This window comes from Pelodiscus sinensis, chromosome 20 (genome assembly GCF_049634645.1).
Source record: "Pelodiscus sinensis isolate JC-2024 chromosome 20, ASM4963464v1, whole genome shotgun sequence".
Taxonomy (NCBI): Eukaryota; Metazoa; Chordata; order Testudines; family Trionychidae; genus Pelodiscus; species Pelodiscus sinensis.
This window is the reverse complement of record NC_134730.1, coordinates 8,614,111-8,641,392: the sequence shown is the minus strand read 5'-3', so window position 1 is coordinate 8,641,392 and position 27,282 is coordinate 8,614,111.

Below are 27,282 nucleotides of genomic sequence, written 5' to 3'. Positions count from 1 at the left end.
CTGGGTACAGTGCTTGAAAACACTTTCGTGGAGGTAGCAAATCTTTCGCTGAACTGGGATCCCAATTAATGCGAGGTAAGACATGTTTTGCTTAAAATGCCGGTAATTAGAAACCCATTGGAGGGGAATGGTCAGATAAGGGTTTGGACCTAGTTACTGGGTTTTGAAGACCATTCGAGGAAAGAAAGGAAAGCTTCTGCCGAAAATGTCTCCAACACAGGGGTTTGCAGCTCTTCTGAGAACGTTCTCGTTCAATTAAGTGTAAAAAGCAGATTACAGTGCATGGAAACCACTTTCGTGGAGATAGCAAATCTTTCGCTGAACTGGGATCCCAATTAGTGGGAGGCAATACATCTTTTGCTCAAAACGCATTAACTACAGACCCGCTGGAGGGGAATGGTGAGATTGGTGTATGGAGCTAGTTATCGCGTTTTGAAGCACTTTTGAGGAACTAAAGGAAAGCTTCTGCCGAAAATGTCTCCAACAGAGGGCTTTGCAGCTCTTCTGACAACGTTCACATTCATTTCAGTGTAAAAAGCTGGTTACAGTGCTTGAAAACACTTTCGAGGAGGTAGCAAATCTGTCGCTGAACTGGGATCCCAATTAATGCGAGGTAAGACATGTTTTGCTTAAAATGCCGGTAACTAGAAACCCATTGGAGGGGAATGGTCAGATAAGGGTTTGGACCTAGTTACTGGGTTTTGAAGCCCATTCGAGGAAAGAAAGGAAAGCTTCTGCCGAAAATGTCTCCATCTGTGGGGTTTGCAGCTCTTCTGACAACGTTCATGTTGATTTCAGTGTAAAAAGCTGGTTACAGTGCTTGAAAACACTTTCGTGGAGGTAGCAAATCTTTCGCTGAACTGCGATCCCAATTAGTGGGAGCCAATACATCTTTTGCTCAAAACGCTTTAACTACAAACCCGCTGGAGGGTGTATGGAGCTAGTTATCGGGTTTTGAAGCACATTCAATGAACTAAAGGAAAGCTTCTACCGAAAATGTCTCCAACTGCGGGGTTTGCAGCTCTTCTGACAACGTTCTCATTTATATCAGTGTAAAAAGCTTGAGACAGAGTTTGAAAGCACATTCGTGTAGATATGAAATCTTTAGCTCAACTAGGATCCCAATTAGCGGGAGACTATACATCTTTAACTCAAAACGCTTTAACTACAAACCCAGTGGAGGAGAATCGTGAGATTCGTGTCTTGAGCTTGTTACTCTGTTTTGAAGCCCTTGCGACGAAAGACAGGAGCGCTTCTGCCGAAAATGTCTCCAACAGTGGGGTTTGCAGCTCTTCTGACAAGATTCAAGTTCATTTAAGTGTAAAAACCTCTTTACAGAGTTTTAGTGCACATTCGTGGAGCTAGCAAATCTTTTGCTGCATTGGGATCCCTGTACAGGTTTGGCTTTCAAACAGTGTAACAACAAAACTAGTGCATACGAATGGTGAGATAAGTGTATGGAGCCAGTTACTGGGTTTTGAGGCCCATTCGAGGAAAAAAATGGAACGCTTCTACCTAACATTTCTCCAAGTGAGGGGTTTGCAGCTCTTCTGACAACGTTCACGTTCATTTCAGTGTAAAAAGCTGGGTACAGTGCTTGAAAACACTTTCGTGGAGGTAGCAAATCTTTCGCTGAACTGGGATCCCAATTAATGCGAGGTAAGACATGTTTTGCTTAAAATGCCGGTAATTAGAAACCCATTGGAGGGGAATGGTCAGATAAGGGTTTGGACCTAGTTACTGGGTTTTGAAGACCATTCGAGGAAAGAAAGGAAAGCTTCTGCCGAAAATGTCTCCAACACAGGGGTTTGCAGCTCTTCTGAGAACGTTCTCGTTCAATTAAGTGTAAAAAGCAGATTACAGTGCATGGAAACCACTTTCGTGGAGATAGCAAATCTTTCGCTGAACTGGGATCCCAATTAATGGGAGGCAATACATCTTTTGCTCAAAACGCATTAACTACAGACCCGCTGGAGGGGAATGGTGAGATTGGTGTATGGAGCTAGTTATCGCGTTTTGAAGCACTTTTGAGGAACTAAAGGAAAGCTTCTGCCGAAAACGTCTCCAACAGAGGGCTTTGCAGCTCTTCTGACAACGTTCACATTCATTTCAGTGTAAAAAGCTGGTTACAGTGCTTGAAAACACTTTCGAGGAGGTAGCAAATCTGTCGCTGAACTGGGATCCCAATTAATGCGAGGTAAGACATGTTTTGCTTAAAATGCCGGTAACTAGAAACCCATTGGAGGGGAATGGTCAGATAAGGGTTTGGACCTAGTTACTGGGTTTTGAAGCCCATTCGAGGAAAGAAAGGAAAGCTTCTGCCGAAAATGTCTCCAACAGAGGGGTTTGCAGCTCTTCTGAGAACGTTCTCGTTCAATTAAGTGTAAAAAGCTGATTACAGTGCATGAAAACCACTTTCGTGGAGATAGCAAATCTTTTGCTAAACTTGGATCCCAATTAGTGGGAGCCAATACATATTTTGCTCAAAACGCTTTAACTACAAACCTACTGGAGCGGAATGGTGAGATTGGTGTATGGAGCTAATTTTCAAGCACTTTCGAAGAACTAAAGGAAAGCTTCTGCCGAAAATGTCTCCAACAGAGGCCTTTGCAGAGCTTCTGACAACGTTCACGTTCATTTCAGTGTAAAAAGCTGGGTACAGTGCTTGAAAATACTTTCGTGGAGGTAACAAATCTTTCGCTGAAATGGGATCCCAATTAATGCGAGGTAAGACATGTTTTGCTTAAAATGCCGGTAACTAGAAACCCATTGGAGGGGAATGGTCAGATAAGGGTTTGGACCTAGTTACTGGGTTTTGAAGCCCATTCGAGGAAAGAAAGGAAAGCTTCTGCCGAAAATATCTCCAACAGAGGGGTTTGCAGCTCTTCTGACAAGATTCTCGTTCATTTAAGTGTAAAAACTCTTTACAGAGTTTTAGTGCACATTCGTGGAGCGAGCCAATCTTTTGCTGCATTGGGATCCCTATAGAGGTTTGGCTTTCAAAAAGTGTAACTACAACACTAGTGCATAGGAATGGTGAGATAAGTGTATGGAGCCAGTTACTGGGTTTTGAAGCCCATTCGAGGAAAAAATGGAACGCTTCTACCTAACATTTCTCCAAGTGAGGAGTTTGCAGCTCTTCTGACAACGTTCTCATTTATATCAGTGTAAAAAGCTTGAGACAGAGTTTGAAAGCACATTCGTGTAGATATGAAATCTTTAGCTCAACTAGGATCCCAATTAGCGGGAGACTATACATCTTTAACTCAAAACGCTTTAACTACAAACCCAGTGGAGGAGAATCGTGAGATTCGTGTCTTGAGCTTGTTACTCTGTTTTGAAGCCCTTGCGACGAAAGACAGGAGCGCTTCTGCCGAAAATGTCTCCAACAGTGGGGTTTGCAGCTCTTCTGACAAGATTCAAGTTCATTTAAGTGTAAAAACCTCTTTACAGAGTTTTAGTGCACATTCGTGGAGCTAGCAAATCTTTTGCTGCATTGGGCTCCCTGTACAGGTTTGGCTTTCAAACAGTGTAACAACAAAACTAGTGCATACGAATGGTGAGATAAGTGTATGGAGCCAGTTACTGGGTTTTGAGGCCCATTCGAGGAAAAAAATGGAACGCTTCTACCTAACATTTCTCCAAGTGAGGGGTTTGCAGCTCTTCTGACAACGTTCACGTTCATTTCAGTGTAAAAAGCTGGGTACAGTGCTTGAAAACACTTTCGTGGAGGTAGCAAATCTTTCGCTGAACTGGGATCCCAATTAATGCGAGGTAAGACATGTTTTGCTTAAAATGCCGGTAATTAGAAACCCATTGGAGGGGAATGGTCAGATAAGGGTTTGGACCTAGTTACTGGGTTTTGAAGACCATTCGAGGAAAGAAAGGAAAGCTTCTGCCGAAAATGTCTCCAACACAGGGGTTTGCAGCTCTTCTGAGAACGTTCTCGTTCAATTAAGTGTAAAGAGCAGATTACAGTGCATGGAAACCACTTTCGTGGAGATAGCAAATCTTTCGCTGAACTGGGATCCCAATTAGTGGGAGGCAATACATCTTTTGCTCAAAACGCATTAACTACAGACCCGCTGGAGGGGAATGGTGAGATTGGTGTATGGAGCTAGTTATCGCGTTTTGAAGCACTTTTGAGGAACTAAAGGAAAGCTTCTGCCGAAAATGTCTCCAACAGAGGGCTTTGCAGCTCTTCTGACAACGTTCACATTCATTTCAGTGTAAAAAGCTGGTTACAGTGCTTGAAAACACTTTCGAGGAGGTAGCAAATCTGTCGCTGAACTGGGATCCCAATTAATGCGAGGTAAGACATGTTTTGCTTAAAATGCCGGTAACTAGAAACCCATTGGAGGGGAATGGTCAGATAAGGGTTTGGACCTAGTTACTGGGTTTTGAAGCCCATTCGAGGAAAGAAAGGAAAGCTTCTGCCGAAAATGTCTCCAACAGAGGGGTTTGCAGCTCTTCTGAGAACGTTCTCGTTCAATTAAGTGTAAAAAGCTGATTACAGTGCATGAAAACCACTTTCGTGGAGATAGCAAATCTTTTGCTAAACTTGGATCCCAATTAGTGGGAGCCAATACATATTTTGCTCAAAACGCTTTAACTACAAACCTACTGGAGCGGAATGGTGAGATTGGTGTATGGAGCTAATTTTCAAGCACTTTCGAAGAGCTAAAGGAAAGCTTCTGCCGAAAATGTCTCCAACAGAGGCCTTTGCAGCTCTTCTGACAACGTTCACATTCATTTCAGTGTAAAAAGCTGGTTACAGTGCTTGAAAACACTTTCGAGGAGGTAGCAAATCTGTCGCTGAACTGGGATCCCAATTAATGCGAGGTAAGACATGTTTTGCTTAAAATGCCGGTAACTAGAAACCCATTGGAGGGGAATGGTCAGATAAGGGTTTGGACCTAGTTACTGGGTTTTGAAGCCCATTCGAGGAAAGAAAGGAAAGCTTCTGCCGAAAATGTCTCCATCTGTGGGGTTTGCAGCTCTTCTGACAACGTTCATGTTGATTTCAGTGTAAAAAGCTGGTTACAGTGCTTGAAAACACTTTCGTGGAGGTAGCAAATCTTTCGCTGAACTGCGATCCCAATTAGTGGGAGCCAATACATCTTTTGCTCAAAACGCTTTAACTACAAACCCGCTGGAGGGTGTATGGAGCTAGTTATCGGGTTTTGAAGCACATTCAATGAACTAAAGGAAAGCTTCTACCGAAAATGTCTCCAACTGCGGGGTTTGCAGCTCTTCTGACAACGTTCTCATTTATATCAGTGTAAAAAGCTTGAGACAGAGTTTGAAAGCACATTCGTGTAGATATGAAATCTTTAGCTCAACTAGGATCCCAATTAGCGGGAGACTATACATCTTTAACTCAAAACGCTTTAACTACAAACCCAGTGGAGGAGAATCGTGAGATTCGTGTCTTGAGCTTGTTACTCTGTTTTGAAGCCCTTTCGACGAAAGACAGGAGCGCTTCTGCCGAAAATGTCTCCAACAGTGGGGTTTGCAGCTCTTCTGACAAGATTCAAGTTCATTTAAGTGTAAAAACCTCTTTACAGAGTTTTAGTGCACATTCGTGGAGCTAGCAAATCTTTTGCTGCATTGGGATCCCTGTACAGGTTTGGCTTTCAAACAGTGTAACAACAAAACTAGTGCATACGAATGGTGAGATAAGTGTATGGAGCCAGTTACTGGGTTTTGAGGCCCATTCGAGGAAAAAAATGGAACGCTTCTACCTAACATTTCTCCAAGTGAGGGGTTTGCAGCTCTTCTGACAACGTTCACGTTCATTTCAGTGTAAAAAGCTGGGTACAGTGCTTGAAAACACTTTCGTGGAGGTAGCAAATCTTTCGCTGAACTGGGATCCCAATTAATGCGAGGTAAGACATGTTTTGCTTAAAATGCCGGTAATTAGAAACCCATTGGAGGGGAATGGTCAGATAAGGGTTTGGACCTAGTTACTGGGTTTTGAAGACCATTCGAGGAAAGAAAGGAAAGCTTCTGCCGAAAATGTCTCCAACACAGGGGTTTGCAGCTCTTCTGAGAACGTTCTCGTTCAATTAAGTGTAAAAAGCAGATTACAGTGCATGGAAACCACTTTCGTGGAGATAGCAAATCTTTCGCTGAACTGGGATCCCAATTAATGGGAGGCAATACATCTTTTGCTCAAAACGCATTAACTACAGACCCGCTGGAGGGGAATGGTGAGATTGGTGTATGGAGCTAGTTATCGCGTTTTGAAGCACTTTCGAGGAACTAAAGGAAAGCTTCTGCCGAAAATGTCTCCAACAGAGGGCTTTGCAGCTCTTCTGACAACGTTCACATTCATTTCAGTGTAAAAAGCTGGTTACAGTGCTTGAAAACACTTTCGAGGAGGTAGCAAATCTGTCGCTGAACTGGGATCCCAATTAATGCGAGGTAAGACATGTTTTGCTTAAAATGCCGGTAACTAGAAACCCATTGGAGGGGAATGGTCAGATAAGGGTTTGGACCTAGTTACTGGGTTTTGAAGCCCATTCGAGGAAAGAAAGGAAAGCTTCTGCCGAAAATGTCTCCAACAGAGGGGTTTGCAGCTCTTCTGAGAACGTTCTCGTTCAATTAAGTGTAAAAAGCTGATTACAGTGCATGAAAACCACTTTCGTGGAGATAGCAAATCTTTTGCTAAACTTGGATCCCAATTAGTGGGAGCCAATACATATTTTGCTCAAAACGCTTTAACTACAAACCCGCTGGAGCGGAATGGTGAGATTGGTGTATGGAGCTAATTTTCAAGCACTTTCGAAGAACTAAAGGAAAGCTTCTGCCGAAAATGTCTCCAACAGAGGCCTTTGCAGCGCTTCTGACAACGTTCACGTTCATTTCAGTGTAAAAAGCTGGGTACTGTGCTTGAAAATACTTTCGTGGAGGTAACAAATCTTTCGCTGAAATGGGATCCCAATTAATGCGAGGTAAGACATGTTTTGCTTAAAATGCCGGTAACTAGAAACCCATTGGAGGGGAATGGTCAGATAAGGGTTTGGACCTAGTTACTGGGTTTTGAAGCCCATTCGAGGAAAGAAAGGAAAGCTTCTGCCGAAAATATCTCCAACAGAGGGGTTTGCAGCTCTTCTGACAAGATTCTCGTTCATTTAAGTGTAAAAACTCTTTACAGAGTTTTAGTGCACATTCGTGGAGCGAGCCAATCTTTTGCTGCATTGGGATCCCTATAGAGGTTTGGCTTTCAAAAAGTGTAACTACAACACTAGTGCATAGGAATGGTGAGATAAGTGTATGGAGCCAGTTACTGGGTTTTGAAGCCCATTCGAGGAAAAAATGGAACGCTTCTACCTAACATTTCTCCAAGTGAGGAGTTTGCAGCTCTTCTGACAACGTTCTCATTTATATCAGTGTAAAAAGCTTGAGACAGAGTTTGAAAGCACATTCGTGTAGATATGAAATCTTTAGCTCAACTAGGATCCCAATTAGCGGGAGACTATACATCTTTAACTCAAAACGCTTTAACTACAAACCCAGGGGAGGAGAATCGTGAGATTCGTGTCTTGAGCTTGTTACTCTGTTTTGAAGCCCTTGCGACGAAAGACAGGAGCGCTTCTGCCGAAAATGTCTCCAACAGTGGGGTTTGCAGCTCTTCTGACAAGATTCAAGTTCATTTAAGTGTAAAAACCTCTTTACAGAGTTTTAGTGCACATTCGTGGAGCTAGCAAATCTTTTGCTGCATTGGGATCCCTGTACAGGTTTGGCTTTCAAACAGTGTAACAACAAAACTAGTGCATACGAATGGTGAGATAAGTGTATGGAGCCAGTTACTGGGTTTTGAGGCCCATTCGAGGAAAAAAATGGAACGCTTCTACCTAACATTTCTCCAAGTGAGGGGTTTGCAGCTCTTCTGACAACGTTCACGTTCATTTCAGTGTAAAAAGCTGGGTACAGTGCTTGAAAACACTTTTGTGGAGGTAGCAAATCTTTCGCTGAACTGGGATCCCAATTAAGGCGAGGTAAGACATGTTTTGCTTAAAATGCCGGTAACTAGAAACCCATTGGAGGGGAATGGTCAGATAAGGGTTTGGACCTAGTTACTGGGTTTTGAAGCCCATTCGAGGAAAGAAAGGAAAGCTTCTGCCGAAAATGTCTCCAACAGAGGGGTTTGCAGCTCTTCTGAGAACGTTCTCGTTCAATTAAGTGTAAAAAGCTGATTACAGTGCATGAAAACCACTTTCGTGGAGATAGCAAATCTTTTGCTAAACTTGGATCCCAATTAGTGGGAGCCAATACATATTTTGCTCAAAACGCTTTAACTACAAACCCGCTGGAGCGGAATGGTGAGATTGGTGTATGGAGCTAATTTTCAAGCACTTTCGAAGAACTAAAGGAAAGCTTCTGCCGAAAATGTCTCCAACAGAGGCCTTTGCAGCGCTTCTGACAACGTTCACGTTCATTTCAGTGTAAAAAGCTGGGTACAGTGCTTGAAAATACTTTCGTGGAGGTAACAAATCTTTCGCTGAACTGGGATCCCAATTAATGCGAGGTAAGACATGTTTTGCTTAAAATGCCGGTAACTAGAAACCCATTGGAGGGGAATGGTCAGATAAGGGTTTGGACCTAGTTACTGGGTTTTGAAGCCCATTCGAGGAAAGAAAGGAAAGCTTCTGCCGAAAATATCTCCAACAGAGGGGTTTGCAGCTCTTCTGACAAGATTCTCGTTCATTTAAGTGTAAAAACTCTTTACAGAGTTTTAGTGCACATTCGTGGAGCGAGCCAATCTTTTGCTGCATTGGGATCCCTATAGAGGTTTGGCTTTCAAAAAGTGTAACTACAACACTAGTGCATAGGAATGGTGAGATAAGTGTATCGAGCCAGTTACTGGGTTTTGAAGCCCATTCGAGGAAAAAATGGAACGCTTCTAGCTAACATTTCTCCAAGTGAGGGGTTTGCAGCTCTTCTGACAACGTTCACGTTCATTTCAGTGTAAAAAGCTGGGTACAGTGCTTGAAAACACTTTCGTGGAGGTAGCAAATCTTTCGCTGAACTGGGATCCCAATTAAGGCGAGGTAAGACATGTTTTGCTTAAAATGCCGGTAACTAGAAACCCGTTGGAGGGGAATGGTCAGATAAGGGTTTGGACCTAGTTACTGGGTTTTGAAGCCCATTCGAGGAAAGAAGGGAAAGCTTCTGTCAAAAATATCTCCAACAGAGGGGTTTGCAGCTCTTCTAACTACGTTCTCGTTTATTTCAGTGTAAAAAGCTTGAGACAGTTTGAATGCACATTCGTGTAGATATGAAATCTTTAGCTCAACTAGAATCCCAAGTTGCGGGAGACTATACATCTTTTGCTCAAAACGCTTTAACTACAAACCCAGTGGAGGAGAATCGTGAGATTCGTGTATTGAGCTTGTTACTCTGTTTTGAAGCCCTTTCGACGAAAGACAGGAGCGCTTCTGCCGAAAATGTCTCCAACAGTGGGGTTTGCAGCTCTTCTGACAAGATTCTCGTTCATTTAAGTTTAAAAACCTCTTTACAGTGTTTTAGTGCACATTCGTGGAGCTAGGAAATCTTTTGCTGCATTGGGATCCCTATACAGGTTTGGCTTTCAAACATGGAACTACAGAACTAGTGCATAGGAATGGTGAGATAAGTGTATGGAGCCAGTTACTGGGTTTGGAAGCCTATTCGAGGAAAAAAATGGAACGCTTCTACCTAACATTTCTCCAAGTGAGGGGTTTGCAGCTCTTTTGACAACGTTCTCGTTCGTTAGAGTATAAAAAGCTCGTTACAGTGCTCGAAAACACTTTCGTGGAGCTAGCAAATCTTTCGCTGAACTGGGATCCCAATTAGTGGGAGCCAATACATCTTTTGCTCAAAACGCTTTAACTACAAACCCACTTGAGGGGAATGGTGAGATTGGTGTATGGAGCTAGTTATCGGGTTTTGAAGCACATTCGAGGAACTAAAGGAAAGCTGCTGCCGCAAATGTCTCCATCTGCGGGGTTTGTAGCTCTTCTTACAACGTTCACGTTCATTTCAGTGTAAAAAGCTGGTTACAGTGCTTGAAAACACTATCGTGGAGGTAGCAAATCTTTCGCTGAACTGGGATCCCAATTAATGTGTGGTAAGACATGTTTGGCTTAAAATGCCGGTAACTAGAAACCCATTGGAGGGGAATTGTCAGATAAGGGTTTGGACCTAGTTACTGGGTTTTGAAGCCCATTCGAGGAAAGAAAGGAATGCTTCTGCCGAAAATGTCTCCAACAGAGGGGTTTGCAGCTCTTCTGAGAACGTTCTCGTTCAATTAAGTGTAAAAAGCTGATTACAGTGCATGAAAACCACTTTCGTGGAGATAGCAAATCTTTCGCTGAACTAGGATCCCAATTAGTGGGAGGCAATACATCTTTTGCTCAAAACGCTTTAACTACAAATCCGCTGGAGGGGAATGGTGAGATTGGTGTATGGAGCTAGTTATCGGGTTTTGAAGCACATTCGAGGAACTAAAGGAAAGCTTCTGCCGAAAATGTCTCCATCTGTGGGGTTTGCAGCTCTTCTGACAACGTTCATGTTGATTTCAGTGTAAAAAGCTGGTTACAGTGCTTGAAAACACTTTCGTGGAGGTAGCAAAACTTTCGCTGAACTGGGATCCCAATTAAAGCGAGGTAAGACATGTTTTGCTTAAAATGCCGGTAACTAGAAACCCATTGGAGGGGAATGGTCAGATAAGGGTTTGGACCTAGTTACTGGGTTTTGAAGCCCATTCGAGGAAAGAAAGGAAAGCTTCTGCCGAAAATGTCTCCATCTGTGGGGTTTGCAGCTCTTCTGACAACGTTCATGTTGATTTCAGTGTAAAAAGCTGGTTACAGTGCTTGAAAACACTTTCGTGGAGGTAGCAAATCTTTCGCTGAACTGCGATCCCAATTAGTGGGAGCCAATACATCTTTTGCTCAAAACGCTTTAACTACAAACCCGCTGGAGGGTGTATGGAGCTAGTTATCGGGTTTTGAAGCACATTTAATGAACTAAAGGAAAGCTTCTACCGAAAATGTCTCCAACTGCGGGGTTTGCAGCTCTTCTGACAACGTTCTCATTTATATCAGTGTAAAAAGCTTGAGACAGAGTTTGAAAGCACATTCGTGTAGATATGAAATCTTTAGCTCAACTAGGATCCCAATTAGCGGGAGACTATACATCTTTAACTCAAAACGCTTTAACTACAAACCCAGTGGAGGAGAATCGTGAGATTCGTGTCTTGAGCTTGTTACTCTGTTTTGAAGCCCTTTCGACGAAAGACAGGAGCGCTTCTGCCGAAAATGTCTCCAACAGTGGGGTTTGCAGCTCTTCTGACAAGATTCAAGTTCATTTAAGTGTAAAAACCTCTTTACAGAGTTTTAGTGCACATTCGTGGAGCTAGCAAATCTTTTGCTGCATTGGGATCCCTGTACAGGTTTGGCTTTCAAACAGTGTAACAACAAAACTAGTGCATACGAATGGTGAGATAAGTGTATGGAGCCAGTTACTGGGTTTTGAGGCCCATTCGAGGAAAAAAATGGAACGCTTCTACCTAACATTTCTCCAAGTGAGGGGTTTGCAGCTCTTCTGACAACGTTCACGTTCATTTCAGTGTAAAAAGCTGGGTACAGTGCTTGAAAACACTTTCGTGGAGGTAGCAAATCTTTCGCTGAACTGGGATCCCAATTAATGCGAGGTAAGACATGTTTTGCTTAAAATGCCGGTAATTAGAAACCCATTGGAGGGGAATGGTCAGATAAGGGTTTGGACCTAGTTACTGGGTTTTGAAGACCATTCGAGGAAAGAAAGGAAAGCTTCTGCCGAAAATGTCTCCAACACAGGGGTTTGCAGCTCTTCTGAGAACGTTCTCGTTCAATTAAGTGTAAAAAGCAGATTACAGTGCATGGAAACCACTTTCGTGGAGATAGCAAATCTTTCGCTGAACTGGGATCCCAATTAGTGGGAGGCAATACATCTTTTGCTCAAAACGCATTAACTACAGACCCGCTGGAGGGGAATGGTGAGATTGGTGTATGGAGCTAGTTATCGCGTTTTCAAGCACTTTTGAGGAACTAAAGGAAAGCTTCTGCCGAAAATGTCTCCAACAGAGGGCTTTGCAGCTCTTCTGACAACGTTCACATTCATTTCAGTGTAAAAAGCTGGTTACAGTGCTTGAAAACACTTTCGAGGAGGTAGCAAATCTGTCGCTGAACTGGGATCCCAATTAATGCGAGGTAAGACATGTTTTGCTTAAAATGCCGGTAACTAGAAACCCATTGGAGGGGAATGGTCAGATAAGGGTTTGGACCTAGTTACTGGGTTTTGAAGCCCATTCGAGGAAAGAAAGGAAAGCTTCTGCCGAAAATGTCTCCAACAGAGGGGTTTGCAGCTCTTCTGAGAACGTTCTCGTTCAATTAAGTGTAAAAAGCTGATTACAGTGCATGAAAACCACTTTCGTGGAGATAGCAAATCTTTTGCTAAACTTGGATCCCAATTAGTGGGAGCCAATACATATTTTGCTCAAAACGCTTTAACTACAAACCTACTGGAGCGGAATGGTGAGATTGGTGTATGGAGCTAATTTTCAAGCACTTTCGAAGAACTAAAGGAAAGCTTCTGCCGAAAATGTCTCCAACAGAGGCCTTTGCAGCGCTTCTGACAACGTTCACGTTCATTTCAGTGTAAAAAGCTGGGTACAGTGCTTGAAAATACTTTCGTGGAGGTAACAAATCTTTCGCTGAAATGGGATCCCAATTAATGCGAGGTAAGACATGTTTTGCTTAAAATGCCGGTAACTAGAAACCCATTGGAGGGGAATGGTCAGATAAGGGTTTGGACCTAGTTACTGGGTTTTGAAGCCCATTCGAGGAAAGAAAGGAAAGCTTCTGCCGAAAATATCTCCAACAGAGGGGTTTGCAGCTCTTCTGACAAGATTCTCGTTCATTTAAGTGTAAAAACTCTTTACAGAGTTTTAGTGCACATTCGTGGAGCGAGCCAATCTTTTGCTGCATTGGGATCCCTATAGAGGTTTGGCTTTCAAAAAGTGTAACTACAACACTAGTGCATAGGAATGGTGAGATAAGTGTATGGAGCCAGTTACTGGGTTTTGAAGCCCATTCGAGGAAAAAATGGAACGCTTCTACCTAACATTTCTCCAAGTGAGGAGTTTGCAGCTCTTCTGACAACGTTCTCATTTATATCAGTGTAAAAAGCTTGAGACAGAGTTTGAAAGCACATTCGTGTAGATATGAAATCTTTAGCTCAACTAGGATCCCAATTAGCGGGAGACTATACATCTTTAACTCAAAACGCTTTAACTACAAACCCAGTGGAGGAGAATCGTGAGATTCGTGTCTTGAGCTTGTTACTCTGTTTTGAAGCCCTTGCGACGAAAGACAGGAGCGCTTCTGCCGAAAATGTCTCCAACAGTGGGGTTTGCAGCTCTTCTGACAAGATTCAAGTTCATTTAAGTGTAAAAACCTCTTTACAGAGTTTTAGTGCACATTCGTGGAGCTAGCAAATCTTTTGCTGCATTGGGCTCCCTGTACAGGTTTGGCTTTCAAACAGTGTAACAACAAAACTAGTGCATACGAATGGTGAGATAAGTGTATGGAGCCAGTTACTGGGTTTTGAGGCCCATTCGAGGAAAAAAATGGAACGCTTCTACCTAACATTTCTCCAAGTGAGGGGTTTGCAGCTCTTCTGACAACGTTCACGTTCATTTCAGTGTAAAAAGCTGGGTACAGTGCTTGAAAACACTTTTGTGGAGGTAGCAAATCTTTCGCTGAACTGGGATCCCAATTAAGGCGAGGTAAGACATGTTTTGCTTAAAATGCCGGTAACTAGAAACCCATTGGAGGGGAATGGTCAGATAAGGGTTTGGACCTAGTTACTGGGTTTTGAAGCCCATTCGAGGAAAGAAAGGAAAGCTTCTGCCGAAAATGTCTCCAACAGAGGGGTTTGCAGCTCTTCTGAGAACGTTCTCGTTCAATTAAGTGTAAAAAGCTGATTACAGTGCATGAAAACCACTTTCGTGGAGATAGCAAATCTTTTGCTAAACTTGGATCCCAATTAGTGGGAGCCAATACATATTTTGCTCAAAACGCTTTAACTACAAACCCGCTGGAGCGGAATGGTGAGATTGGTGTATGGAGCTAATTTTCAAGCACTTTCGAAGAACTAAAGGAAAGCTTCTGCCGAAAATGTCTCCAACAGAGGCCTTTGCAGCGCTTCTGACAACGTTCACGTTCATTTCAGTGTAAAAAGCTGGGTACAGTGCTTGAAAATACTTTCGTGGAGGTAACAAATCTTTCGCTGAACTGGGATCCCAATTAATGCGAGGTAAGACATGTTTTGCTTAAAATGCCGGTAACTAGAAACCCATTGGAGGGGAATGGTCAGATAAGGGTTTGGACCTAGTTACTGGGTTTTGAAGCCCATTCGAGGAAAGAAAGGAAAGCTTCTGCCGAAAATATCTCCAACAGAGGGGTTTGCAGCTCTTCTGACAAGATTCTCGTTCATTTAAGTGTAAAAACTCTTTACAGAGTTTTAGTGCACATTCGTGGAGCGAGCCAATCTTTTGCTGCATTGGGATCCCTATAGAGGTTTGGCTTTCAAAAAGTGTAACTACAACACTAGTGCATAGGAATGGTGAGATAAGTGTATCGAGCCAGTTACTGGGTTTTGAAGCCCATTCGAGGAAAAAATGGAACGCTTCTAGCTAACATTTCTCCAAGTGAGGGGTTTGCAGCTCTTCTGACAACGTTCACGTTCATTTCAGTGTAAAAAGCTGGGTACAGTGCTTGAAAACACTTTCGTGGAGGTAGCAAATCTTTCGCTGAACTGGGATCCCAATTAAGGCGAGGTAAGACATGTTTTGCTTAAAATGCCGGTAACTAGAAACCCGTTGGAGGGGAATGGTCAGATAAGGGTTTGGACCTAGTTACTGGGTTTTGAAGCCCATTCGAGGAAAGAAGGGAAAGCTTCTGTCAAAAATATCTCCAACAGAGGGGTTTGCAGCTCTTCTAACTACGTTCTCGTTTATTTCAGTGTAAAAAGCTTGAGACAGTTTGAATGCACATTCGTGTAGATATGAAATCTTTAGCTCAACTAGAATCCCAAGTTGCGGGAGACTATACATCTTTTGCTCAAAACGCTTTAACTACAAACCCAGTGGAGGAGAATCGTGAGATTCGTGTATTGAGCTTGTTACTCTGTTTTGAAGCCCTTTCGACGAAAGACAGGAGCGCTTCTGCCGAAAATGTCTCCAACAGTGGGGTTTGCAGCTCTTCTGACAAGATTCTCGTTCATTTAAGTTTAAAAACCTCTTTACAGTGTTTTAGTGCACATTCGTGGAGCTAGGAAATCTTTTGCTGCATTGGGATCCCTATACAGGTTTGGCTTTCAAACATGGAACTACAGAACTAGTGCATAGGAATGGTGAGATAAGTGTATGGAGCCAGTTACTGGGTTTGGAAGCCTATTCGAGGAAAAAAATGGAACGCTTCTACCTAACATTTCTCCAAGTGAGGGGTTTGCAGCTCTTTTGACAACGTTCTCGTTCGTTAGAGTATAAAAAGCTCGTTACAGTGCTCGAAAACACTTTCGTGGAGCTAGCAAATCTTTCGCTGAACTGGGATCCCAATTAGTGGGAGCCAATACATCTTTTGCTCAAAACGCTTTAACTACAAACCCACTTGAGGGGAATGGTGAGATTGGTGTATGGAGCTAGTTATCGGGTTTTGAAGCACATTCGAGGAACTAAAGGAAAGCTGCTGCCGCAAATGTCTCCATCTGCGGGGTTTGTAGCTCTTCTTACAACGTTCACGTTCATTTCAGTGTAAAAAGCTGGTTACAGTGCTTGAAAACACTATCGTGGAGGTAGCAAATCTTTCGCTGAACTGGGATCCCAATTAATGTGTGGTAAGACATGTTTGGCTTAAAATGCCGGTAACTAGAAACCCATTGGAGGGGAATTGTCAGATAAGGGTTTGGACCTAGTTACTGGGTTTTGAAGCCCATTTGAGGAAAGAAAGGAATGCTTCTGCCGAAAATGTCTCCAACAGAGGGGTTTGCAGCTCTTCTGAGAACGTTCTCGTTCAATTAAGTGTAAAAAGCTGATTACAGTGCATGAAAACCACTTTCGTGGAGATAGCAAATCTTTCGCTGAACTAGGATCCCAATTAGTGGGAGGCAATACATCTTTTGCTCAAAACGCTTTAACTACAAACCCGCTGGAGGGGAATGGTGAGATTGGTGTATGGAGCTAGTTATCGGGTTTTGAAGCACATTCGAGGAACTAAAGGAAAGCTTCTGCCGAAAATGTCTCCATCTGTGGGGTTTGCAGCTCTTCTGACAACGTTCATGTTGATTTCAGTGTAAAAAGCTGGTTACAGTGCTTGAAAACACTTTCGTGGAGGTAGCAAAACTTTCGCTGAACTGGGATCCCAATTAAAGCGAGGTAAGACATGTTTTGCTTAAAATGCCGGTAACTAGAAACCCATTGGAGGGGAATGGTCAGATAAGGGTTTGGACCTAGTTACTGGGTTTTGAAGCCCATTCGAGGAAAGAAAGGAAAGCTTCTGCCGAAAATGTCTCCATCTGTGGGGTTTGCAGCTCTTCTGACAACGTTCATGTTGATTTCAGTGTAAAAAGCTGATTACAGTGCATGAAAACCACTTTCGTGGAGGTAGCAAATCTTTTGCTAAACTTGGATCCCAATTAGTGGGAGCCAATACATATTTTGCTCAAAACGCTTTAACTACAAACCTACTGGAGCGGAATGGTGAGATTGGTGTATGGAGCTAATTTTCAAGCACTTTCGAAGAACTAAAGGAAAGCTTCTGCCGAAAATGTCTCCAACAGAGGCCTTTGCAGCGCTTCTGACAACGTTCACGTTCATTTCAGTGTAAAAAGCTGGGTACAGTGCTTGAAAATACTTTCGTGGAGGTAACAAATCTTTCGCTGAACTGGGATCCCAATTAATGCGAGGTAAGACATGTTTTGCTTAAAATGCCGGTAACTAGAAACCCATTGGAGGGGAATGGTCAGATAAGGGTTTGGACCTAGTTACTGGGTTTTGAAGCCCATTCGAGGAAAGAAAGGAAAGCTTCTGCCGAAAATATCTCCAACAGAGGGGTTTGCAGCTCTTCTGACAAGATTCTCGTTCATTTAAGTGTAAAAACTCTTTACAGAGTTTTAGTGCACATTCGTGGAGCGAGCCAATCTTTTGCTGCATTGGGATCCCTATAGAGGTTTGGCTTTCAAAAAGTGTAACTACAACACTAGTGCATAGGAATGGTGAGATAAGTGTATGGAGCCAGTTACTGGGTTTTGAAGCCCATTCGAGGAAAAAATGGAACGCTTCTACCTAACATTTCTCCAAGTGAGGAGTTTGCAGCTCTTCTGACAACGTTCTCATTTATATCAGTGTAAAAAGCTTGAGACAGAGTTTGAAAGCACATTCGTGTAGATATGAAATCTTTAGCTCAACTAGGATCCCAATTAGCGGGAGACTATACATCTTTAACTCAAAACGCTTTAACTACAAACCCAGTGGAGGAGAATCGTGAGATTCGTGTCTTGAGCTTGTTACTCTGTTTTGAAGCCCTTGCGACGAAAGACAGGAGCGCTTCTGCCGAAAATGTCTCCAACAGTGGGGTTTGCAGCTCTTCTGACAAGATTCAAGTTCATTTAAGTGTAAAAACCTCTTTACAGAGTTTTAGTGCACATTCGTGGAGCTAGCAAATCTTTTGCTGCATTGGGATCCCTATAGAGGTTTGGCTTTCAAAAAGTGTAACTACAACACTAGTGCATAGGAATGGTGAGATAAGTGTATCGAGCCAGTTACTGGGTTTTGAAGCCCATTCGAGGAAAAAATGGAACGCTTCTAGCTAACATTTCTCCAAGTGAGGGGTTTGCAGCTCTTCTGACAACGTTCACGTTCATTTCAGTGTAAAAAGCTGGGTACAGTGCTTGAAAACACTTTCGTGGAGGTAGCAAATCTTTCGCTGAACTGGGATCCCAATTAAGGCGAGGTAAGACATGTTTTGCTTAAAATGCCGGTAACTAGAAACCCGTTGGAGGGGAATGGTCAGATAAGGGTTTGGACCTAGTTACTGGGTTTTGAAGCCCATTCGAGGAAAGAAGGGAAAGCTTCTGTCAAAAATATCTCCAACAGAGGGGTTTGCAGCTCTTCTAACTACGTTCTCGTTTATTTCAGTGTAAAAAGCTTGAGACAGTTTGAATGCACATTCGTGTAGATATGAAATCTTTAGCTCAACTAGAATCCCAAGTTGCGGGAGACTATACATCTTTTGCTCAAAACGCTTTAACTACAAACCCAGTGGAGGAGAATCGTGAGATTCGTGTATTGAGCTTGTTACTCTGTTTTGAAGCCCTTTCGACGAAAGACAGGAGCGCTTCTGCCGAAAATGTCTCCAACAGTGGGGTTTGCAGCTCTTCTGACAAGATTCTCGTTCATTTAAGTTTAAAAACCTCTTTACAGTGTTTTAGTGCACATTCGTGGAGCTAGGAAATCTTTTGCTGCATTGGGATCCCTATACAGGTTTGGCTTTCAAACATGGAACTACAGAACTAGTGCATAGGAATGGTGAGATAAGTGTATGGAGCCAGTTACTGGGTTTGGAAGCCTATTCGAGGAAAAAAATGGAACGCTTCTACCTAACATTTCTCCAAGTGAGGGGTTTGCAGCTCTTTTGACAACGTTCTCGTTCGTTAGAGTATAAAAAGCTCGTTACAGTGCTCGAAAACACTTTCGTGGAGCTAGCAAATCTTTCGCTGAACTGGGATCCCAATTAGTGGGAGCCAATACATCTTTTGCTCAAAACGCTTTAACTACAAACCCACTTGAGGGGAATGGTGAGATTGGTGTATGGAGCTAGTTATCGGGTTTTGAAGCACATTCGAGGAACTAAAGGAAAGCTGCTGCCGCAAATGTCTCCATCTGCGGGGTTTGTAGCTCTTCTTACAACGTTCACGTTCATTTCAGTGTAAAAAGCTGGTTACAGTGCTTGAAAACACTATCGTGGAGGTAGCAAATCTTTCGCTGAACTGGGATCCCAATTAATGTGTGGTAAGACATGTTTGGCTTAAAATGCCGGTAACTAGAAACCCATTGGAGGGGAATTGTCAGATAAGGGTTTGGACCTAGTTACTGGGTTTTGAAGCCCATTCGAGGAAAGAAAGGAATGCTTCTGCCGAAAATGTCTCCAACAGAGGGGTTTGCAGCTCTTCTGAGAACGTTCTCGTTCAATTAAGTGTAAAAAGCTGATTACAGTGCATGAAAACCACTTTCGTGGAGATAGCAAATCTTTCGCTGAACTAGGATCCCAATTAGTGGGAGGCAATACATCTTTTGCTCAAAACGCTTTAACTACAAACCCGCTGGAGGGGAATGGTGAGATTGGTGTATGGAGCTAGTTATCGGGTTTTGAAGCACATTCGAGGAACTAAAGGAAAGCTTCTGCCGAAAATGTCTCCATCTGTGGGGTTTGCAGCTCTTCTGACAACGTTCACGTTCATTTCAGTGTAAAAAGCTGGGTACAGTGCTTGAAAACACTTTCGTGGAGGTAGCAAAACTTTCGCTGAACTGGGATCCCAATTAAAGCGAGGTAAGACATGTTTTGCTTAAAATGCCGGTAACTAGAAACCCATTGGAGGGGAATGGTCAGATAAGGGTTTGGACCTAGTTACTGGGTTTTGAAGCCCATTCGAGGAAAGAAAGGAAAGCTTCTGCCGAAAATGTCTCCATCTGTGGGGTTTGCAGCTCTTCTGACAACGTTCATGTTGATTTCAGTGTAAAAAGCTGGTTACAGTGCTTGAAAACACTTTCGTGGAGGTAGCAAATCTTTCGCTGAACTGCGATCCCAATTAGTGGGAGCCAATACATCTTTTGCTCAAAACGCTTTAACTACAAACCCGCTGGAGGGTGTATGGAGCTAGTTATCGGGTTTTGAAGCACATTTAATGAACTAAAGGAAAGCTTCTACCGAAAATGTCTCCAACTGCGGGGTTTGCAGCTCTTCTGACAACGTTCTCATTTATATCAGTGTAAAAAGCTTGAGACAGAGTTTGAAAGCACATTCGTGTAGATATGAAATCTTTAGCTCAACTAGGATCCCAATTAGCGGGAGACTATACATCTTTAACTCAAAACGCTTTAACTACAAACCCAGGGGAGGAGAATCGTGAGATTCGTGTCTTGAGCTTGTTATTCTGTTTTGAAGCCCTTTCGACGAAAGACAGGAGCGCTTCTGCCGAAAATGTCTCCAACAGTGGGGTTTGCAGCTCTTCTGACAAGATTCAAGTTCATTTAAGTGTAAAAACCTCTTTACAGAGTTTTAGTGCACATTCGTGGAGCTAGCAAATCTTTTGCTGCATTGGGATCCCTGTACAGGTTTGGCTTTCAAACAGTGTAACAACAAAACTAGTGCATACGAATGGTGAGATAAGTGTATGGAGCCAGTTACTGGGTTTTGAGGCCCATTCGAGGAAAAAAATGGAACGCTTCTACCTAACATTTCTCCGAGTGAGGGGTTTGCAGCTCTTCTGACAACGTTCATGTTCATTTCAGTGTAAAAAGCTGGGTACAGTGCTTGAAAACACTTTCGTGGAGGTAGCAAATCTTTCGCTGAACTGGGATCCCAATTAATGCGAGGTAAGACATGTTTTGCTTAAAATGCCGGTAACTAGAAACCCATTGGAGGGGAATGGTCAGATAAGGGTTTGGACCTAGTTACTGGGTTTTGAAGCCCATTCGAGGAAAGAAAGGAAAGCTTCTGCCGAAAATGTCTCCAACACAGGGGTTTGCAGCTCTTCTGAGAACGTTCTCGTTCAATTAAGTGTAAAAAGCAGATTACAGTGCATGGAAACCACTTTCGAGGAGGTAGCAAATCTGTCGCTGAACTGGGATCCCAATTAATGCGAGGTAAGGCATGTTTTGGTTAAAATGCCGGTAACTAGAAACCCATTGGAGGGGAATGGTCAGATAAGGGTTTGGACCTAGTGACTGAGTTTTGAAGCCCATTCGAGGAAAGAAGGGAAAGCTTCTGCCGAAAATATCTCCAACAGAGGGGTTTTCAGCTCTTCTGAGAACGTTCTCGTTCAATTAAGTGTAAAAAGCTGATTACAGTGCATGAAAACCACTTTCGTGGAGACAGCAAATCTCTCGCTGAACTGGGATCCCAATTACTGGCAGCCAATACATCTTTTGCACAAAACGCTTTAACTACAAACCCTTTTGAGGGGAATGGTGAGATTGGTGTATGGAGCTAGTTATCAGGTTTTGAAGCACATTCGAGGAACTAAAGGAAAGCTTCTGCCGAAAATGTCTCCATCTGCGGAGTTTGCAGCTCTTCTGACAACGTTCACGTTCATTTCAGTGTAAAAAGCTGGTTACAGTGCTTGAAAACACTTTAGTGGAGGTAGCAATTCTTTCGCTGAACTGGGATCCCAATTAATGCGAGGTAAGACATGTTTTGCTTAAAATGCCGGTAACTAGAAACCCATTGGAGGGGAATGGTCAGATAAGGGTTTGGACCTAGTTACTGGGTTTTGAAGCCCATTCGAGGAAAGAAAGGAAAGCTTCTGCCGAAAATGTCTCCAACAGAGGGGTTTGCAGCTCTTCTGAGAACGTTCTCGTTCAATTAAGTGTAAAAAGCTGATTACAGTGCATGAATACCACTTTCGTGGAGATAGCAAATCTTTTGCTAAACTTGGATCCCAATTAGTGGGAGCCAATACATATTTTGCTCAAAACGCTTTAACTACAAACCCGCTGGAGCGGAATGGTGAGATTGGTGTATGGAGCTAATTTTCAAGCACTTTCGAAGAACTAAAGGAAAGCTTCTGCCGAAAATGTCTCCAACAGAGGCCTTTGCAGCGCTTCTGACAACGTTCACGTTCATTTCAGTGTAAAAAGCTGAAAATACTTTCGTGGAGGTAAAAAATCTTTCGCTGAAATGGGATCCCAATTAATGCGAGGTAAGACATGTTTTGCTTAAAATGCCGGTAACTAGAAACCCATTGGAGGGGAATGGTCAGATAAGGGTTTGGACCTAGTTACTGGGTTTTGAAGCCCATTCGAGGAAAGAAAGGAAAGCTTCTGCCGAAAATATCTCCAACAGAGGGGTTTGCAGCTCTTCTGACAAGATTCTCGTTCATTTAAGTGTAAAAACTCTTTACAGAGTTTTAGTGCACATTCGTGGAGCGAGCCAATCTTTTGCTGCATTGGGATCCCTATAGAGGTTTGGCTTTCAAAAAGTGTAACTACAACACTAGTGCATAGGAATGGTGAGATAAGTGTATCGAGCCAGTTACTGGGTTTTGAAGCCCATTCGAGGAAAAAATGGAACGCTTCTACCTAACATTTCTCCAAGTGAGGAGTTTGCAGTTCTTTTGACAACGTTCTCATTCATTAGAGTGTAAAAAGCTCGTTACAGTGCTTGAAAACACATTCGTGGAGCTAGCAAATCTTTTGCTGAACTGGGATCCCAATTAGTGGGAGCCAATACATCTTTTGCTCAAAACGCTTTAACTACAAACCCACTTGAGGGGAATGGGGAGATTGGTGTATGGAGCTAGTTATCGGGTTTTGAAGCACTTTCGAGGAACTAAAGGAAAGCTTCTGCCGAAAATGTCTCCAACAGAGGGCTTTGCAGCTCTTCTGACAACGTTCACGTTCATTTCAGTGTAAAAAGCTGGGTACAGTGCTTGAAAACACTTTCGTGGAGCTAGCAAATCTTTTGCTGCATTGGGATCCCTGTACAGGTTTGGCTTTCAAACAGTGTAACTACAAAACTAGTGCATAGGAATGGTGAGATAAGTGTATGGAGCCAGTTACTGGGTTTTGAAGCCCATGCGAGGAAAAAATGGAACGCTTCTAGCTAACATTTCTCCAAGTGAGGGGTTTGCAGCTCTTCTGACAACGTTCACGTTCATTTCAGTGTAAAAAGCTGGGTACAGTGCTTGAAAACACTTTCGTGGAGGTAGCAAATCTTTCGCTGAACTGGGATCCCAATTAAGGCGAGGTAAGACATGTTTTGCTTAAAATGCCGGTAACTAGAAACCCATTGGAGGGGAATTGTCAGATAAGGGTTTGGACCTAGTTACTGGGTTTTGAAGCCCATTTGAGGAAAGAAAGGAATGCTTCTGCCGAAAATGTCTCCAACAGAGGGGTTTGCAGCTCTTCTGAGAACGTTCTCGTTCAATTAAGTGTAAAAAGCTGATTACAGTGCATGAAAACCACTTTCGTGGAGATAGCAAATCTTTCGCTGAACTAGGATCCCAATTAGCGGGAGGCAATACATCTTTTGCTCAAAACGCTTTAACTACAAACCCGCTGGAGGGGAATGGTGAGATTGGTGTATGGAGCTAGTTATCGGGTTTTGAAGCACATTCGAGGAACTAAAGGAAAGCTTCTGCCGAAAATGTCTCCATCTGTGGGGTTTGCAGCTCTTCTGACAACGTTCACATTCATTTCAGTGTAAAAAGCTGGTTACAGTGCTTGAAAACACTTTCGTGGAGGTAGCAAAACTTTCGCTGAACTGGGATCCCAATTAAAGCGAGGTAAGACATGTTTTGCTTAAAATGCCGGTAACTAGAAACCCATTGGAGGGGAATGGTCAGATAAGGGTTTGGACCTAGTTACTGGGTTTTGAAGCCCATTCGAGGAAAGAAAGGAAAGCTTCTGCCGAAAATGTCTCCATCTGTGGGGTTTGCAGCTCTTCTGACAACGTTCATGTTGATTTCAGTGTAAAAAGCTGGTTACAGTCCTTGAAAACACTTTCGTGGAGGTAGCAAATCTTTCGCTGAACTGCGATCCCAATTAGTGGGAGCCAATACATCTTTTGCTCAAAACGCTTTAACTACAAACCCGCTGGAGGGTGTATGGAGCTAGTTATCGGGTTTTGAAGCACATTCAATGAACTAAAGGAAAGCTTCTACCGAAAATGTCTCCAACTGCGGGGTTTGCAGCTCTTCTGACAACGTTCTCATTTATATCAGTGTAAAAAGCTTGAGACAGAGTTTGAAAGCACATTCGTGTAGATATGAAATCTTTAGCTCAACTAGGATCCCAATTAGCGGGAGACTATACATCTTTAACTCAAAACGCTTTAACTACAAACCCAGTGGAGGAGAATCGTGAGATTCGTGTCTTGAGCTTGTTACTCTGTTTTGAAGCCCTTTCGACGAAAGACAGGAGCGCTTCTGCCGAAAATGTCTCCAACAGTGGGGTTTGCAGCTCTTCTGACAAGATTCAAGTTCATTTAAGTGTAAAAACCTCTTTACAGAGTCTAAGTGCACATTCGTGGAGCTAGCAAATCTTTTGCTGCATTGGGATCCCTGTACAGGTTTGGCTTTCAAACAGTGTAACAACAAAACTAGTGCATACGAATGGTGAGATAAGTGTATGGAGCCAGTTACTGGGTTTTGAGGCCCATTCGAGGAAAAAAATGGAACGCTTCTACCTAACATTTCTCCAAGTGAGGGGTTTGCAGCTCTTCTGACAACGTTCACGTTCATTTCAGTGTAAAAAGCTGGGTACAGTGCTTGAAAACACTTTCGTGGAGGTAGCAAATCTTTCGCTGAACTGGGATCCCAATTAATGCGAGGTAAGACATGTTTTGCTTAAAATGCCGGTAACTAGAAACCCATTGGAGGGGAATGGTCAGATAAGGGTTTGGACCTAGTTACTGGGTTTTGAAGCCCATTCGAGGAAAGAAAGGAAAGCTTCTGCCGAAAATGTCTCCAACAGAGGGGTTTGCAGCTCTTCTGAGAACGTTCTCGTTCAATTAAGTGTAAAAAGCTCGTTACAGTGCTTGAAAACACTATCGTGGAGCTAGCAAATCTTTTGCTGAACTGGGATCCCAATTAGTGGGAGCCAATACATCTTTTGCTCAAAACGCTTTAACTACAAACCCGCTGGAGGGGAATGGTGAGATTGGTGTATGGAGCTAGTTATCGGGTTTTGAAGCACATTCGAGGAACTAAAGGAAAGCTTCTGCCGAAAATGTCTCCAACACAGGGGTTTGCAGCTCTTCTGACAACGTTCATGTTGATTTCAGTGTAAAAAGCTGGTTACAGTGCTTGAAAACACTTTCGTGGAGACAGCAAATCTTTCGCTGAACTGCGATCCCAATTAGTGGGAGCCAATACATCTTTTGCTCAAAACGCTTTATCTACAAACCCGCTGGAGGGGAATGGTGAGATTGGTGTATGGAGCTAGTTATCGGGTTTTGAAGCACATTCGATGAACTAAAAGAAAGCTTCTACCGAAAATGTCTCCAACAGAGGGGTTTGCAGCTCTTCTGAGAACGTTCTCGTTCAATTAAGTGTAAAAAGCAGATTACAGTGCATGGAAACCACTTTCGTGGAGATAGCAAATCTTTCGCTGAACTGGGATCCCAATTAGTGGGGACAATACATCTTTTGCTCAAAACGCATGAACTACAAACCCGCTGGAGGGGAATGGTGAGATTGGTGTATGGAGCTAGTTATCGGGTTTTGAAGCACTTTCGAGGAACTAAAGGAAAGCTTCTGCCGAAAATGTCTCCAACAGAGGGCTTTGCAGCTCTTCTGACAACATTCACGTTCATTTCAGTGTAAAAAGCTGGATACAGTGCTTGAAAACACTTTCGTGGAGGTAGCAAATCTTTCGCTGAACTTGGATCCCAATTAATGTGAGGTAAGACATGTTTGGCTTAAAATGCCGGTAACTAGAAACCCATTGGAGGGGAATGGTCAGATAAGGGTTTGGACCTAGTTACTGGGTTTTGAGGCCCATTCGTGGAAAAAAGCGGAACGCTTCTACCTAACATTTCTCCAAGTGAGGAGTTTGCAGCTCTTTTGACAACGTTCTCGTTCATTAGAGTATAAAAAGCTCGTTACAGTGCTCGAAAACACTTTCGTGGAGCTAGCAAATCTTACGCTGAACTTGGATCCCAATTAATGTGAGGTAAGATATGTTTGGCTTAAAATGCCGGTAACTAGAAACCCATTGGAGGGGAATGGTCAGATAAGGGTTTGGACCTAGTTACTGGGTTTTGAAGCCCATTCGAGGAAAGAAAGGAAAGCTTCTGCCGAAAATGTCTCCAACAGAGGGGTTTGCAGCTCTTCTGAGAATGTTCTTGTTTAATTAAGTGTAAAAAGCTGATTACAGTGCATGAACACCACTTTCGTGGAGACAGCAAATCTTTCGCTGAACTGGGATCCCAATTAGTGGGAGCCAATATATCTTTTGCTCAAAACGCTTTAACTACAAACCCGCTGGAGGGTGTGTGGAGCTAGTTATCGGGTTTTGAAGGACATTCGATGAACTAAAGGAAAGCTTCTACCGAAAATGACTCCAACTGCGGGGTTTGCAGCTCTTCTGAGAACGTTCTCGTTCAATTAAGTGTAAAAAGCTGATTACAGTGCATGAAAACCACTTTCGTGGAGATAGCAAATCTTTCGCTGAACTAGGATCCCAATTAGCGGGAGACTATACATCTTTAACTCAAAACGCTTTAACTACAAACCCAGTGGAGGAGAATCGTGAGATTCGTGTCTTGAGCTTGTTACTCTGTTTTGAAGCCCTTTCGACGAAAGACAGGAGCGCTTCTGCCTAAAATGTCTGCAACAGTGGGGTTTGCAGCTCTTCTGACAAGATTCTCGTTCATTTAAGTGTAAAAACGTCTTTACAGAGTTTTAGTGTACATTCGTGGAGCTAGCAAATCTTTTGCTGCATTGGGATCCCTGTACAGGTTTGGCTTTCAAACAGTGTAACAACAAAACTAGTGCATACGAATGGTGAGATAAGTGTATGGCGCCAATTACTGGGTTTTGAGGCCCATTCGTGGAAAAAAATGGAACGCTTCTACCTAACATTTCTCCAAGTGAGGGGTTTCCAGCTTTTCTGACAACGTTCACGTTCATTTCAGTGTAAAAAGCTGGGTACAGTGCTTGAAAACACTTTCGTGGAGGTAGCAAATCTTTCGCTGAACTGGGATCCCAATTAATGAGAGGTAAGACATGTTTTGCTTAAAATGCCGGTAACTAGAAACCCATTAGAGGGGTTAGGGTCAGATAAGGGTTTGGACCTAGTTACTGGGTTTTGAAGCCCATTCGAGGAAAGAAAGGAAAGCTTCTGCCGAAAATGTCTCCAACAGAGGGGTTTGCAGCTCTTCTGAGAACGTTCTCGTTCAATTAAGTGTAAAAAGCTGATTACAGTGCATGGAAACCACTTTCGTGGAGATAGCAAATCTTTCGCTGAACTGGGAT